Source organism: Schistocerca americana, chromosome 3, assembly GCF_021461395.2.
Source record: "Schistocerca americana isolate TAMUIC-IGC-003095 chromosome 3, iqSchAmer2.1, whole genome shotgun sequence".
Classification (NCBI taxonomy): domain Eukaryota; kingdom Metazoa; phylum Arthropoda; class Insecta; order Orthoptera; family Acrididae; genus Schistocerca; species Schistocerca americana.
The window spans coordinates 275,142,321-275,158,352 of NC_060121.1; positions in this window are offsets into that span (position 1 = coordinate 275,142,321).

Genomic DNA, 16,032 nt, shown 5'->3' on the forward strand with positions numbered 1-16,032 from the left:
TGATGAAATGTATGATGAGATAAAAGAAGTTATTCAGGTAGTCAAGGGAGACGAAAATTTAATAGTCATGGGTGACTGGAATTCGAGGGTAGGAAAAGGGAGAGAAAGAAATATAGTGGGTGAATATGGATTGGGGGAGAGAAATGAAAGAGAAAGCCGTCTGGTAGAATTTTGCACAGAGCATAACTTAATTATAGCTAACACTTGGTTCAAGAATCATAAAAGAAGGTTGTATACGTGGAAGCGGCCTGGAGATACTCCAAGGTTTCATATAGATTATATAATGGTAAGACAGAGATTTAGGAACCAGGTTTTAAATTGTAAGACATTTCCAGGGGCAGATGTGGACGCTGACCACAATCTATTGTTTATGAACTGTAGATTAAAACTCAAGAAACTGCAAAAACGTGGGAATTTGCAGAGATGGGATCTCGATAAACTGACAGAACCAGAGGTTGTAGGGAGTTTCAGGGAGAACATTAGGTAACGATTGACAGGAATGGGGGGAATAAATACAGTAGAAGAAGAATGGATAGCTTTGAGGGATGAAATAGTGAAGGCAGCAGCGGATTAAGTAGGTAAAAAGGCGACGGACTGTAGAAATACTTGGGTAACAGAAGATATATTGAATTTAATTGATGAAAGGAGAAAATATAAAAATGCAGTAAATGAAGCAGGTAAAAGGGAATACAAACGTCTCAAAAATGAGATCGACAGGAAGTGCAAAATGGCTCAGCAGGGATGGCTAGAGGACAAATTTAAGGATTTAGAGGCTCATCTCACTATGGCTAAGATAGATACTGCCTACAGGAAAATTAAAGAGACCTTTGGAGAAAAGAGAGCCACTTGTATGAATATCAAGAGCTCAGATGGAAACCCAGTTCTAAGCAATGAAGGGAAAGCAGAAAGGTGGAAGGAGTATATAGAGGATCTATACAAGGGCGATGTACTTGAGGACAATATTATGGAAATGAAAGAGGATGTAGAAGAAGATGAAATGGGAGATACGATACTGCGTGAAGAGTTTGACAGAACACTGAAAGACCTGAGTCGAAACAAGGCCCCGGGAGTAGACAACATTCCATTGGAACTACTGACGGCCTTGGGAGAGCCAGTGCTGACAAACCTCTACCATCTGGTGAGCAAGATGTATGAGACAGGCGAAATACCCTCAGACTTCAAGAAGAATATAATAATTCCAATCCCAAAGAAAGCAGGTGTTGACAGATGTGAAAATTACCGAACTATCAGTTTAATAAGTCACAGCTGCAAAATACTAACGCGTATTCTTTACAGACGAATGGAAAAACTGGTAGAAGCCGACCTCGGCGAAGATCAGTTTGGATTCCGCAGAAATGTAGGAACACGTGAGGCAATACTGACCCTACGACTTAACTTACAAAATAGATTAAGGAAAGGCAAACCTACATTTGTAGCATTTTTAGACTTAGAGAAAGCGTTTGACAATGTTGACTGTAATACTCTCTTTCAAATTCTGAAGGTGGCAGGGGTAAAATACAGGGAGCGATAGGTTATTTACAATTTGTACAGAAACCAGATGGCAGTTATAAAAGTCGAGGGGCATGAAAGGGAAGCAGCGGTTGGGAAGGGAAAGGGAGTGAGACAGGGTTGTAGCCTGTCCCCGATGTTATTCAATCTGCATATTGAGCAAGCAGTAAAGGAAACAAAAGAAAAATTCGGAGTAGGTATTAAAGTCCATGGAGAAGAAATAAAAACACTGAGGTTCGCCGATGACATTGTAATTCTGTCAGCGACAGCAAAGGACTTGGAAGAGCATTTGAACGGAATGGATAGTGTCTTGAAAGGAGGATATAAGACGAACATAGTTAATTGAATATGATGTCAAACGTTGAGCTGCGTGAAAAACTTGATTTTGCTTAAAATGGAGGGCAAGTTACCCAGACCATATTCATCCAGTTTTTCATAATGGGAAGACTTAGTGACTTCCAACAGACTATATGCCCAGTTTCAAACCTGGTGTAAAATTTTTCTCATTTACATGCTTAACGTCAAATATTAAACATATTAATTTATCTGTGAAGTAATAAAACATTTAAAGCTGTTTCATACATGGTAGTTCGATTCTTTAAAGAAGTGGGGCTTTGCTAGTAACGATCTAAACAGCAAATTGAAGCTTGCGAAGGTAACAGGATTTGGGTAGAAAACTAAATGCGATGCCCATAACAGGTTTTAGAGTCCAGAATAGACGACAGGGCTACAGCGAAGGATGGCAGAAGAGACGAGCATTAGCGAACACGGCGGTGAGTCGACGCTATACTGGATGCTGGCGCACAATAGGGGGAGATTTTCCCGGAAAGTGGACAGAAAGCGAGCACTCGGCCCTCGGCTACCACGCTAGTGGCTCCCGGCAGAATCCCCAGTGCTCTTACATCGCACAGCGGCCGTCAGCTTCAGGCACCGTCTTGGTCTATTACTGACCCAAGTGTTTTCGGCAGTTAAGTCCCTGTTGCTAAAGGATGTTAACCAACAACTGGGACATAGGACAGCTAATTCATCCACAAACGAATAAGAACAGTAAGACCCCTGCAGACCTGAATTACATATTCTATTCACAGAAGACTTCAGCAACAGACAGACATCGATTTACACACACACTCACAGGAAAAGTGAGAAGGGTAGGGGAGGGGTGGAGGGCGGGGGGGGGGGGGAGGAGAAAACTCTTGCACCAATGCCCAGTGACCAGATTTAGCGCAGTGCTCTGGGCGAGTTCATTCATTAGTTTGAAAGGTGATGACGATAAGTGTTTTTCACCGTTAGGTTGGTAGGCGGTGACAGAATTGGTGCGCGCACCCTGCAATCTTTCTCAAACGATTTTAAAGAGACTGTTTCGTAAAACAAATTCAAATGGTTCAAATGGCTCTAAGAACTATGGGACTTAACATCTGAGGTCATCAGTCCCCTACACTTAGAACTACTTAAACGTTGCTAACCTAAGGACATCACACACATCCATGCCCGAGGCAGGATTCGAACCTGCGACAGTGGCAGCGGTTCCGAACTGAAGCGCCTAGAACCGCTCGGCCACCACGGCCGGCAAAACAATTTCATTTTTGCTTTGCTGATAGTCTTATATATCAAGTTCGTGATGATGTTTCCATAATTTCGTTAATGGTCGTAGCTTTTGTGATACTTACGCGAAAGTAAGATACTCCGCGAAATTCGGAAAAGTGTGCAACGAAAAATAGGAGTTGCTATGACTCTGCGTTTGGTGCATATTACATAATATGTTGTTGCATATGAAATTTAGCTAACATACTGAATTTTTCTTTATACTTGGGTGGAGGTATCTGCTTATTACCAATCTTGAGGAAATTTGTGATGTTGCACAGTCATTTGCGGCCGTGCAATGCCAGCGACAAAGCTAGAGTGAAATATCCACAACATTCCTTTTATTTCATAAACGGTTTCAGATATCGAAATGACAATTTGGCAGATCTTAGCAAGAAAAGAGGACAGTGTTTTACTATATCGTTATTATATAAAACTTCATTATCTACTGTGTTATGAAAATAACTACAGATTTTTTTGGTGAAAAATATAGTTTGTAAGGGCCATCGATAGATGGTGAAATTAGAAATGCCATGGCTTTTGGAACAATTTATGCCAACATATGTGAAGAGATTACAGGTTTTTTCGTACAGAGGATGTGCTTTTTCATAAGCTACTGACTTTACTTTTCCTCAGTTCCTCACTGAATAAACTTAATAAATCAGTTTCAGAATTCTTTTTCAATAGCCTGCACAACATGGTGGAGAGGTGTAAACTCCCCTCTGTTCTAGCAAAAGAGACAAATTTTAACACGACAACCGGAGAAATTTATAGGTTTTACTCAAAATTCGCCACTCTTGACGCTTCTCTCAAAGTTGCAAATGGTTAACAAGCCAGGTGAAAATAAATCGTTGTATTTTCGGCAGAATTCTTTTTAGATACTAACAAAAGGAGAGGCCATATTAGATCCTTTTGAAGTGTGGGTGTGGAGGGGCCCCACTTAATATTTACAAAAAATGTAAGAATGAGCTTCAGTTTAGAATTGCACTTCTCCTCCAGCGCTCTACATTTCCTCTACAGAGCTCTGAGTGATCCCCATCATTACCACTCACCCCACGCTTCCCCACCCGACTGCACATGTAGCGACCACGCCATTTTGCGCCCGCTATACCTCTATGTTAGATGAATAAGATCGGCTAGTTCAAATTATTTTTTAGCAACTGCAGATTTAAGGGCGCTTATGTAAAGATGGCGTATAAAACTGGTTGCAATTGCAAGCGTCCCCCGAGGATACGGGCCGCGAAGTCAGTTAGCGCCTTCTAAGCAACTGAAAACGGATCTCTCCTCCCTGATAGGCCCAATACATATTTTTCGCTTCACAGGGAACGTTACAAGCGGCTTTAACTGTACTTTCAACTTCCCGCTGAGCTAGTATTTACAATGCAGAAAGAAACAGTTGATGGTAAAATGCCAGTCTTTGAAAACAAAGATATGGTTTCCGATCTGCAATCTGTTCTAGAATTTTTAACTAACACGTATGCCTTCTTTCACCTCTGATGAAGTGTAGAAAATTGTGAGCTGCACCGTGGATCGAAATTCATGTTAAATTGTAGGCCTCCTGTAAGTGTCTGGATAAGTTATTTCAAAGGTCAAAGAAAAGCTAGGGCTTTCCATCTTCAGCAAAATCATGTCTAGTAAAACACTGTGTTGTTCAAAGCAACCTACGGGTTCAGTAGTGTTTTCCATAGTCAACTGATCATTTCTGTTCAGCGATGCAGTTGTCATTCCCCAAACTTAGAAGATAATACTCTATTAATTTAGAAACTCAACTGTCGATTCGCGTTCTCTCTCTCACCTTTCTCCCCTCTCCCCTCATAATCTCTTTCTGAACTCTGATACGCATGCTTTAATCCTATTACTGATTTATGCTTGTTTTTTCATCTTAAATGAATTCTATGTATCTAGGATATACGTTTAATTTGAAATCAAAACACTATTTTCGTCAAGGTGATCTAACAAATCCTATTTCATTAGTCATTTTACTGGTTTCGTGTTGCCCGCCACAAATTCCTATATTGCGCCAACGTACTCATTTCTTGCGACCTATTTGTTTAATTATTTGCCTGATGTATTCCATCTTCTGCCTTCCTCTTTAGTTTTCACCCTCTAAAGCTCCCTCTAGTACCAAGGAAGTTATTCCTTGGTGTCTTAACGGATGTTTTATCATCCAGTCCATCCTTCTTATGTTTTTCACATAATCCTTTCCCCTTATATTCTGCGCCAAAACCTCCTCATTCATTACCTTGTCAGTTCACCTAATTTCAACATTCATCTGTAGCACCACATCTGAAATGCTTCGATTCTCTTCTGTTCCGGTTTTCCCACAGACCATGTTTCACTATCATACAATGCTGTGCGCCAAACGTACATTCCCAGAAATTTCTTCATCAAATTAAGACCCATGTTTGATAGTAGTAGACTTCTCCCGGGCAGGAATGCCCTTTTTCCTAATGCTAGTCTGCTTTTGATGTCCTCCTTCTTCTATAAGTCAGTGGTTATTTCTCTGCATAGGTGGTAGAATTCCGTAAATTCATTTACTTCGTGACCATGCATCCTGATGTTAGGTTTCTCGCTGTTATTTTTTCTACACTCCCTGAACAGTCAAGGTGTTGCTGAAAACGTATTATGATTGTAATTTTTTTCTCCTCTGTTAAATGGAAAGTAACTTCCTACTCCAGTCATCACCAAACTTTCCTGAATGAATACATTCTATCATGTTGAAGCAATTCCTCTAGGTAATGTTTATCCCGTGTTGAAATATTTCCTTAGTGTGCAGTACAGAATAAGTGACAACGGCCTTGCTTTTTTGAGTACACCAGTTCAGAGCACCGAAGTTAAGCAGCGCTGGGCGTGGCTGGTAGTTAGATGGGTACATAACGCGCTGTTGGCAATTTCGTTTTTCCTTTATGGCAAAACGGTGGATAAATGTTAGCGTAAATTCCCTGATACCAGATTTTGCCCCAATGCCTTGGGTTTAATTCTCAACCTCTCTGCAGTGTCTCATGGAGTGAGGACACTGTTGATGGCAGCCTGTCCATCGGATGGGGTTCTTAAGTTCGGCGCCCTTCTTGATGCTAATCACGAGGAGATGGCTACGTGCCGGCACCGGGATTCACCCCCTCTCTTCTCTCATCATCATTAACATCATCATCATGCAACGCAAATACGATACTACACTACATAGATACACACATTCAAGTCATCTACACGTATCAGGTGCACTTTACACACGACACTCACACTTCGGGAAGGAAAGGGACCAGTTTCCGCGACAGACAGGAAAAACTTTCCCAAGTAGGCGGCTGACCTGTCACTCGGGCCGTCCCCGCCAGTCATATAACTTTTCTTTATTACAGAATATACAGATAGCTATAAAATCAGTATTTTTCCCTTTCCCCCTAACTTGTACATAGCTGCTCTCATCATTTTAGAAAGAGTTAGTTTCGTATGATGATGAACCTGTGGTTATATATTTATGACAGAATGCGCACTTTCGGAAACTTATCAAATTCGAATTCTAAAGTTTAATGTTCGGTGTGAAATGGGACACAATTTACAGAAAACGCATATATGCCACAGACGATTTTACATCAACACCAAAATGATCATTTGTCAACATAGAATGCCGAGAGAGATTTATGCTGTATTGTAAGACTGAATTTGGATTATCTTAAGACAATCTTTTCAAAAAACATTGATTACGGATAATACTATTCTTGCAAAGTGTGATACTAATAATTATGTAGTGTGATGTAGAACATTTTGTAATGACTTCTGTTACAAAAAAGACATAATGAAAAAATTATCAAAAAGTATTTTCATACGCAGACAATTCTGAATAGTAAAAAAAATACATTGTATTTCATCGTGGAAGTATCGTTTACGTACAAAAATCGTACTGAGAAGAGCATACCTTCTTAACTCATAGCAATTCTAGCATTTTCTCTTCGTGTTAAGAAGTGCAGTTTTTCGGAATATATACTGACACTGTCTGTATCACTGATTTTGTCCATTTTAAATGGTTTTTTGAAAGCCTGCAGCTGTGAAAACAATGGGTTTGTTTATAAATAACTTTTCTGCTGCTAGTAATCATTTTCCTCTACTCATATTTTACACGACGTGTTTCGGGAAATGGTACTTATTTTCAAGCGTTTTTTCTCTTTGTACTATGCCGTTTTTAAGTAATGTTTTCGATCTGTGAAGTTCCGCTTTATTTTATTGACTTTACTGCAATACATAAAAAACGCGCAATTTTTACTATCGTTTTTTACCTCTCAACACAAAGTACCAAGAGCACATACAAAAGACACACATCAGTAATAGCTACACACGTACGTAATTGAAGACACCCATTTGAAAAAGTAGAGCGAAATGTCAAAGCACTCCACCGACGAAATAAATGCCATAAAAGGGATTTTTTAGAAGAACTGGAGATAGTATACACATTACGGAAAATACGGAGCCCAAAAATTTTAAACGAAAAACTTGGAAGTGAATCGGTGAATTTGTTCAAATGCTTCGCCAATATACTTGAATAAAAGTAGCAACACAGAATAAAGTAGCAGTGTAAACTAGATGTAAGCAAATTATATCCGTATTGTTCAGATAAATACTTTCTGTACAAAAGCGTACCTGTGGAAGACCTGTAATGTTATATATCTCTCAACTACATCTAAAAAAGTTATCTCGCTGTATACCGTGCACTGAAAGCTCCGTGTGATATTTAACATGTCTGGGACTCTGCAGAAATGGACCAAAGGAAAACTGGAAGTACAAGTTCTTCCAAATTTCGCCTCTAACTACATATAAAAATATGAAATATAAAAAAAACCAAAGCAGAACCTCACACATCGAAACATTACCTAAAACTGGCATAGTACAAGGAGAAAACACATTTGGAAATTGGAATCATTTCCCGAATCTCATCGTGTAAAATACGACTAAAACAAAATCGTTACCGGTACCAGAATAATTATTTTTAAGCAAAACCATTGTTTGCATCACATTTACGGCAAGCAGTGCGTTAAAGCGTTTCTATAACCTTCCAAGTCACACTGTTAATGTTATGACACAAACAGTTACGTAAAACGACTCTAGTCAATTTATTAACCCTTCAGAGGAGCTCTATGGAGGTTACTCGGTTCTAATAACAGTACTCATTTCCATCAACTACCGGGAGACAGAGTGGGAACCTCCACACGTGCACTGCCGACGACAATAAACCAACAAACATCTGTCACATTTCGCACATTACTCCCCTTTCCCCTCCGCTACACTCATTCACGTTATCTCTTATACTGACGTTTTTATAAAATATTTTTCGGCAATAACCAAATTAAACGCCGTGTACAACCATATGGGTATTAACTCCCTATTTCCTATATCAATACTTTAATAATTTCTAGCTATTTCAGTGCTATTAGTTCTCTCGCTTTTGGGCCATTATTCCGTGCATACATGTACTGCACCCTCGCGTCTTACATTTTCCTCAACTCAAGACACATCAGTGCAACTTCAGTTCACTAGTTGCATTTCTCTGCATTGGCACTGAGCAGGATATTTTGCGTTTTCTTAATATCGACATGAATTTGATTTTCACTGTGTTTTGTGGCTATATGTGTCTCCACGACATCATGTAACCAATAAGTGTGAGAGGTGGCATGAGCCCACTCTCGTATTTCTATCTTACTCCCGTAATTCGATTTGGGGAAGTATAGCCGAGTATGGTCATTACAAGGCTAGTATTGAGAACTCAAAAGATATGAATATTTTCCTCTCTAACTGCATGCAGTGAACTGTTGCTATTCCTTCACATGTAGACTTCCCTCGCAGCGTCTCTCGTCAACCGGGTGGTCCGGTGACAGGTCGGTTCTGCTGATCGTGAAAGGGTTATGCCGGCGGGTGTGAGGGAGTCGAGTGGATGCTGTCCAGACGCCGACATTGTTGTAAGAGCGGGGGCGACACGCTCACTGGGGCCTGAAGGAGCGGCTGGGGCTAGAGATTCCGTTACTTCACAGAAGCTTAGTGAAAACACTTTTTGACGGGCTACCAGCGAGGCGTGGGAATGACTTCTATTCCCAGGCGGGCAAATTCCCATGTTTTCTGCAAAATCATAACTGTGATTGGCTTGCTCAGGGGATACCTCCGTGACGTAGCAAAATCGGCGCAGGAATTGGGGCCAAGTATCTCCATTGGTGGAATAGTAGTGCTTCGGCAATAGAGTGGCATTTTCCGCCGGTTTTAGAGTTGCTGATTGGAACGTTTAACCACGGCCACTGTCGTTGGGGACTGGAATGTTCTGTGTTCGGCTTGTACAGGTGCTCTTGAGGGTGTCGGCTCTCGCCTTTCAGTCGGAGTAGGTTACAAGACTGAGCTCTCGCTGCTCTGGACAACCTGCCTTCCGTTGGCTGTCTAATATACTAACATTTAATTGTAACTGTTTGATGAAGTTGCTGAAGTTTCGACTTCAACATAACATTCTGAGTACAGTTGGCAATTGAGCGTTCTGCGTGCTAGCAGCCTATGTTGTCCATCTTGAGCAGTTTTGGCTAAAGTTGAACGTATCGGAGTTACTGTGTGACTTTGCTTGTTAAAATCAATGACTGCACCGTCAGTGATTGTCTGGCGAGGCTTCTTCGTCCCCGTCAGAGGCGCATTTGTATTGATAGGAAGTCTTTAGTCTGGAGCAACCAGACCAGGATAATTTGTTTCGGGCTATAATCGCGACATTATCATCACCACGACTGGACGTCGAAGCAACCAGCCATCGCTTCCGGTACGCCAGATCGTGTCCTTGCAGTTCAAAAGAGAGCTTGGTAATGTATGTCCGCAGCACCGGCAGATTTGGGAATTTTGCTCTGTGATAATCAGAGCTCAGCAGAGCGCGTCTGTTCCTGTCTTTTGTTACGTGGTTCTCTCTTGGGTGTTCATTGTCTGAGTTCTCCCTACTGTAGCAGCTATTAATGTTGGGTTGGCTGGGTGTGTCTCTTAAGATTTGAGTTGCAAGGAATTGGCTCCCCATACCATTTGGTCATAAACGTCTAAAGCTAGTTTGCGGATAACTTCACCTTCACAGCATTTATTTGAGTATCCAATTTGACATATTGTAAATGTTTCATGTGTTGTGTTTATTATCTTGAGTTTAGTCATAATAAATCAAATTGTTCTTTTGGACAGAACTTTCATTCTGTAGATCGGTAGAGCAACCCTTTCAGTTCTCACCACGTTAATGAAACTTATTTATCAAATCAATTTCTAACAAATTAAATTATTGCAGGTGCCAAACTCTCTTCTACTCCAGTTCGCGTTTTTTCATAATCCATGTCCAGCAGCAAAAGTCGCAATTAGAAAACAGGTGGGGGGTGAGGGGGGGCATTATTTCCATATGAAGATTCTAGAATAATTTAGTGTGAAATACACTGCTAGTCCCGGCACCTCACAGGTATAAAAATTGTATGTAAGTCAATGAATTGTTTTTAATTTTACTTTATACCGATAGTTTGATATGTTCACCATTTTAGGTATTAATCATTGATCATTCGCACGAAGACGTTTAAAGACATTAAAACCTAGGTCAAGCGCTTTGCAATAAACCATGTACCATTGTAGCTTATTTGACTGCTGTCTCACCTGTCGTCGCGAAAAGTATATTACAGTTGCTGTCTTCAGCTGTATACGAGATTTTAAAACCTATCAGCCGGCCAGCGTGGCCGAGTGGTTCTAGGCGCTTCAATCTGGAACTGTGCGACCATTACGATCGCAGGCTCGAATCCTGCCTCGGGCACGGATGTGTGTGATGTCCTTAGGTTAGTTAGGTTTAAGTAGTTCTAAGTTCTAGGGGACTGATGACCTCAGAAGTTAAGTCCCATAGTGCTCAGAGCCATTTGAATCAAGTAGGCTACTGGACAGTTTCGTAAAATATTGCTGGACTAGGAGCCACCTTGTATCATCCTTACCCTCGCAGATGAGACATAACTCAAGCTCATTATATATGTATTTTCCACACCTTGGAAAGACGGTTTGCCCTAGTTGTAACCTCCCCACACGAAATTAAAAAAGTGAAATAATAATAATTATTATGGAGCCAAGTATAACCTCCCTACAAAAATATTAATAATGAACCATGGACGAAATGTAACCTCCTCACAAAAATAATAATTAAATGAATTTTTTAAGCATTGTAACCTCTGAACAAAAATTAATTTTAATGTAACCTCTGAACAAAATTGGCTCCCATTTATAATCTGTGTGCAGAAATGCATTCACATTTACTGTTCCCACAAAATTCTTCTCTCATTTAACGTTAAGTTCGAAACAGAAAAATTCCTATACACAAAAATAATAAAAAAATTAGTAACCTGGTAAATTTTATGAGGGCAGCAGCGCTGCCCTTCGGCCCTGTATTCTGAATAAAAAAAGCAAAAATTCTTACCTCAATAAAAACTGCGAATATATCTGCTCGTATGTAGAAATTTTTGGCACAGCTTCGTGCAATGCTGGCGTATTTTTTTTTTTTTATTATTATTGGAACGAACGATCATGCATTGGAAATATTCTTTAAATTGAAATGAATGCTTTTCTTTAAAAAATTACTTTATATTATGAAAATTATTATTGCGGCATTTTTGAAAGAAGTTAATAACAGTTAATATACATTACAAGATATGCGCAAGGCTGCTTCTTTACCTTCTACAATAATACTCATCCTCCAGAGTCCCGACCAGAGCAGACTGCCGACACGCGCAGGCACGCGCCGACCGACTGTCGACTACTGCACACTGCTGAAGACGAATGCAGACTAACTACTAACTCACGCAGACTAGCGACAAGCAACAGCTAACTACGTACTACTCTCTGGTCAGAGATTCTGTCATGCCTCGCCCATCGCCGGCAACACATACGTCTTACATAGTAGGTTCATTCATGCTATGGGAGCGTAAGTGCGAGGGGACTTCCATACAGACACGTTTCTCATATTTCATGTGATACGTAAGTACCAAAGTATTAAATGCTCAAAGCTTTTTGCAAGAATATATTATTCTCAGTGTTGCGTTAGGTAAGGAGAGATGGGCTTCAGAGCGGTGCAGCAGCTGTCGTCGTAAGGACGCTTTACATGAACAGAAATGATTATCTATCACGTAAATACAGTAAACAAAAGTTTTACTTAATTTGTAGCTCTCTCCAGGCATTGCGAAGAAACTTTGCAAAGGAAAAATCAGCAACAAAGTCCAGCTACTAAAAGGAGCAAACTAAAAAGTGTCATTCAGTACGAGGTTCCCCCTACTGACACACAAGCGAACTGTCGATGGCTGACTAAGACTAAAGACTGTCGAAGACTGCAACTAAACTGGCCACGTACCTGCTGTCGGCCATCCTATGTCACGGCGGCAGATGGCGTCCGTAGTTGGAGCTGACGAAGGCGTGGCTCAGCGGGCGTGCGTCATTGGATCCGCCAGGTCCTCGCGCACATTTCTGTCGGAAATGTGCGTTTCTGTTGCCAACTGTGAGATGTCGGCGAGGGTGGGATCGATCTATGATACCACAACTTTCTCTCCCCAAATCTCCTCGCCTTCGTCGCGTAATGTGAATGAGCGAATGACGGCAGGGGCAATGGGGCTGGATGCAGGTAACAGTGAGCATACTGGAGCCAAAATTGAGCCCAGTGCCGAGCTCCCTTCTGCGTCCCGAAATACGCCCTGAGCCTGACTGGGAACGCCAGCCAAACAATTAGGCAGAGGGCGCGCACCCACATCCAGAGGCGGAGCAGCAAACGAAGAGGCATCTCTGCAGACGGTTCTGAGGTGGCATGTGAGACAGCTGCCAGGAAGAGGTAGCTGAACAGATGGCGACGACCATGAAAGACGTCGAGTTTCAAAAAACGGTTCAAATGGCTCTGAGCACTATGGGACTTAACTTCTGAGATCATCAGTCTAGAACTTAGAATAACTTATACCTAACTAACCTAAGGACATCACACACATCCATGCCCGAGGCAGGACTCGAACCTGCGACCGTAGCGGTCGCGCGCTTCCAGACTGTAGCGCCTAGAACCGCTTGGCCACCCCTGTCGGCTCGGGTTTCACCTGTGGAAGGATCACGCAATTCACATGGACGAATTTGATTCTGGTGGAATCTCAGAAATCCTCTCGGATCCTACAGTAAAACATAGGATGTCCAAGAAGTCGTACAATGGTGCCTCGCTTCCAGCACCTCCATTCACCACACAATCTGTAAAAGACCAAATCTTTGGTGTGATACTTTGTCTGACTGGGCGGAGTAGGAGGTGCAGCTCGCTGTGGCGGGTGCAGCAACTGAAGCGAGATGTGGCGGCGCTGTCCATTGCGTGGCTGGAAGTGGTAGGAGGACAAGAAGCGCAACAGAGCTTGATCCTGTGTGTGGGAGGCACTGAGTTTGTTCATCTGTTGCTTAAATGTTTGTACACAGCATTAAGCTTCACCATTGGATTGCAGGTGGAGTAGTGCGCTCATGTTGTCGTTGATGCTGGAGGCGGCGCAAAACTGTTCAAATTTAGCAACAACAAATTGAATTATCGGTCACAATCACTTCAGCCAAACCCTTGAGGCAAAAGATCGACGACAAGTCCTGGATTGTGGAATGAGCAGTAGCAGAGTGCTTAGAAACTGTGAAGGGAGACTTGCGAAAAGCATCAGTGATAAGGAGCGTATTCCAGTAAGGACCTACGAAATCCAAATGCAGGCGCTGCCAAGATGCCTGAGGTTTGGGCCATTTAAAGCACTGCTGGGTCGGGACTGCATCCATAGTGAGTTCATAAGGCTTTTGAGCGCCTTGGTTCAGGGCCTGAGCACCCTGCATGCGTGGCCACCTGCGGGAGCAGCCGACTGTTCTACACCTGCGCCTGCAGCTTTCTCATCGCCTGGTGTTACTCTCGTATAAGCAAAGCCACTTTCCCGTGCCATTTCGCTGAGGCAGCACAGAGCTTCCTTGGGGGTCCCGCCCTGCCGCAAGTTCAGCGCGATGCCATGTCCTTTGGCCACAACTTAAGATCTCTGACAACTTCATATTCCAACGCAACTGAGCTCCACCACATTGCCACAACATTGTAATACAAATTTCTGAATGACAAAGTTGGTTCATCACTGGAATGGACGAGCAAGACACAGAGACACTATCCTACATTGTTGGCCTGCATAAAAACGCAATGCGACTATTTCTTGTGGGGATGTGTGAAGGAAATTGTTTTCATAGCCCCTTTGCCTCGTCACGATGTTGGACTTGCAGTCTCCCTCCTCCTTCCTACTGTAGCTATTGTCCACAATAAGCAAAGTCTTTCCTGAAGATTTGACAGGAGTAGGATTAAAATAAACTTTTTAGATTACTTAGCTTTTCTTGTAGCGTTTGCTCTAGTTCTTCTTGTGTACATGTCTGATTCTTCAAGCTGAAATTCTCACATTTTATTTCTTCATGGTTGAATTGATCAAAATAATTTTGAAAACTATTGCAGAATTTATGTTTTTACGATAGTTTATTTTGTCACATTTTAGTATATCATACAGTCTTTTGAATTTTCACATTAACAAAGCCGAAAAAATACAAAAATACGTCCGACCACATCAGAGCCACGCTTACCACTACTTCACTCAGCGGAAATAACGATATTCCAAAGGGTTTACAATTTTTCTTGACAAACGAATTTTTATTAGTTTCGATTATCCTTCTATAAACGAATCCAGAAATAAACGTAGTAAACAGTACTAGATTGCGTGATTAATAATAGAAATTTTAAGTGTACCAAATAATTCGTAATTTCAAATATTTCTAAAAAACATAATTTTTACTGTACATTCAGAGTTAGTACTTATCGATTATAACATCGATAATATAGTAATTCATTTTCATAGATTTTAGCTTCAAATATAATATATTGCGTATAAAATTATATGAAAGTTTTCAGAAAAAGCAGTTGAGGTACTACTGACCTGTCCTGAATTCGAAAAGCAATACTGGTATCGACAACTACTGTTCAGGAAAAATAATACTAGAGGAGGATGTCCTGCTACAGGCTGAAGAGCAGAACAAGAGCTGCAGTGACTACTGCTAGCATAGATATGTTACATAGAGATGATGCCGAGTTCTAGTATCGTCTAGATGTCGTTTGTGCTGCTTCTGGTGGACACAGAAAATGTATAATAACGTAAATAGAACGTTAAGACTTTGTATATTTCAATTTTTTGTTTCCTAACGTGTTTCCATTAAGTGCTACGAAGTTTTTATGTCAGGTCATTCTTTTTCACGCGTCCTGTATACCTCTGCCGAAATGAAGCTTGCACCACGCCGTATTTTATGTCATTGTTTCACACACAAACGCGGCACAGGTTTAAATCACGTGAAACATTCTGTGGTTACAGATTCAAAGAGGAGGATTAAGCGTTCGTGTGACCTAAATCGAATAATTTCTGTGTTTATCAGGTGAAATTACGGAAAACCACCGGTAAAAACAGGGTTCGGCAGCCACATTCATCAATGGCGGAGAGCTGAATGTAGTAGCGCCGAAAATGGAACCAGCTATTTCCCACACGCGACGGTCGAAAATTAGACACGGCGGCAGATCTCGTGTTTCAAAAGCCGCCACCAAATTGCGAGAGTCTTATTTTCGGGGCTCATTTTGGATTACAGGCCTATTAACCGAAACCATAGCACACTTGTGTCTCCGAAACTAATAATTAATCACGCAAGGCAACACAGTATATTGACTAACACAATACTGTTTTATAAAATCCTGTATCATGTTTTACAGTTTTCATAATCGACGTTATAAAATATTAGAAGATGAAGGTGAAACCACTATATTCCGGTTACAGTTGTCGGGGTTTATACTCTGTTGTTGCAATTTTAGAGCTCTTGAAGAGGCTACATTGTAATTTTTTCTGTAAATACCTGCAGCAGCAAGCAGCTCAGGTTCTA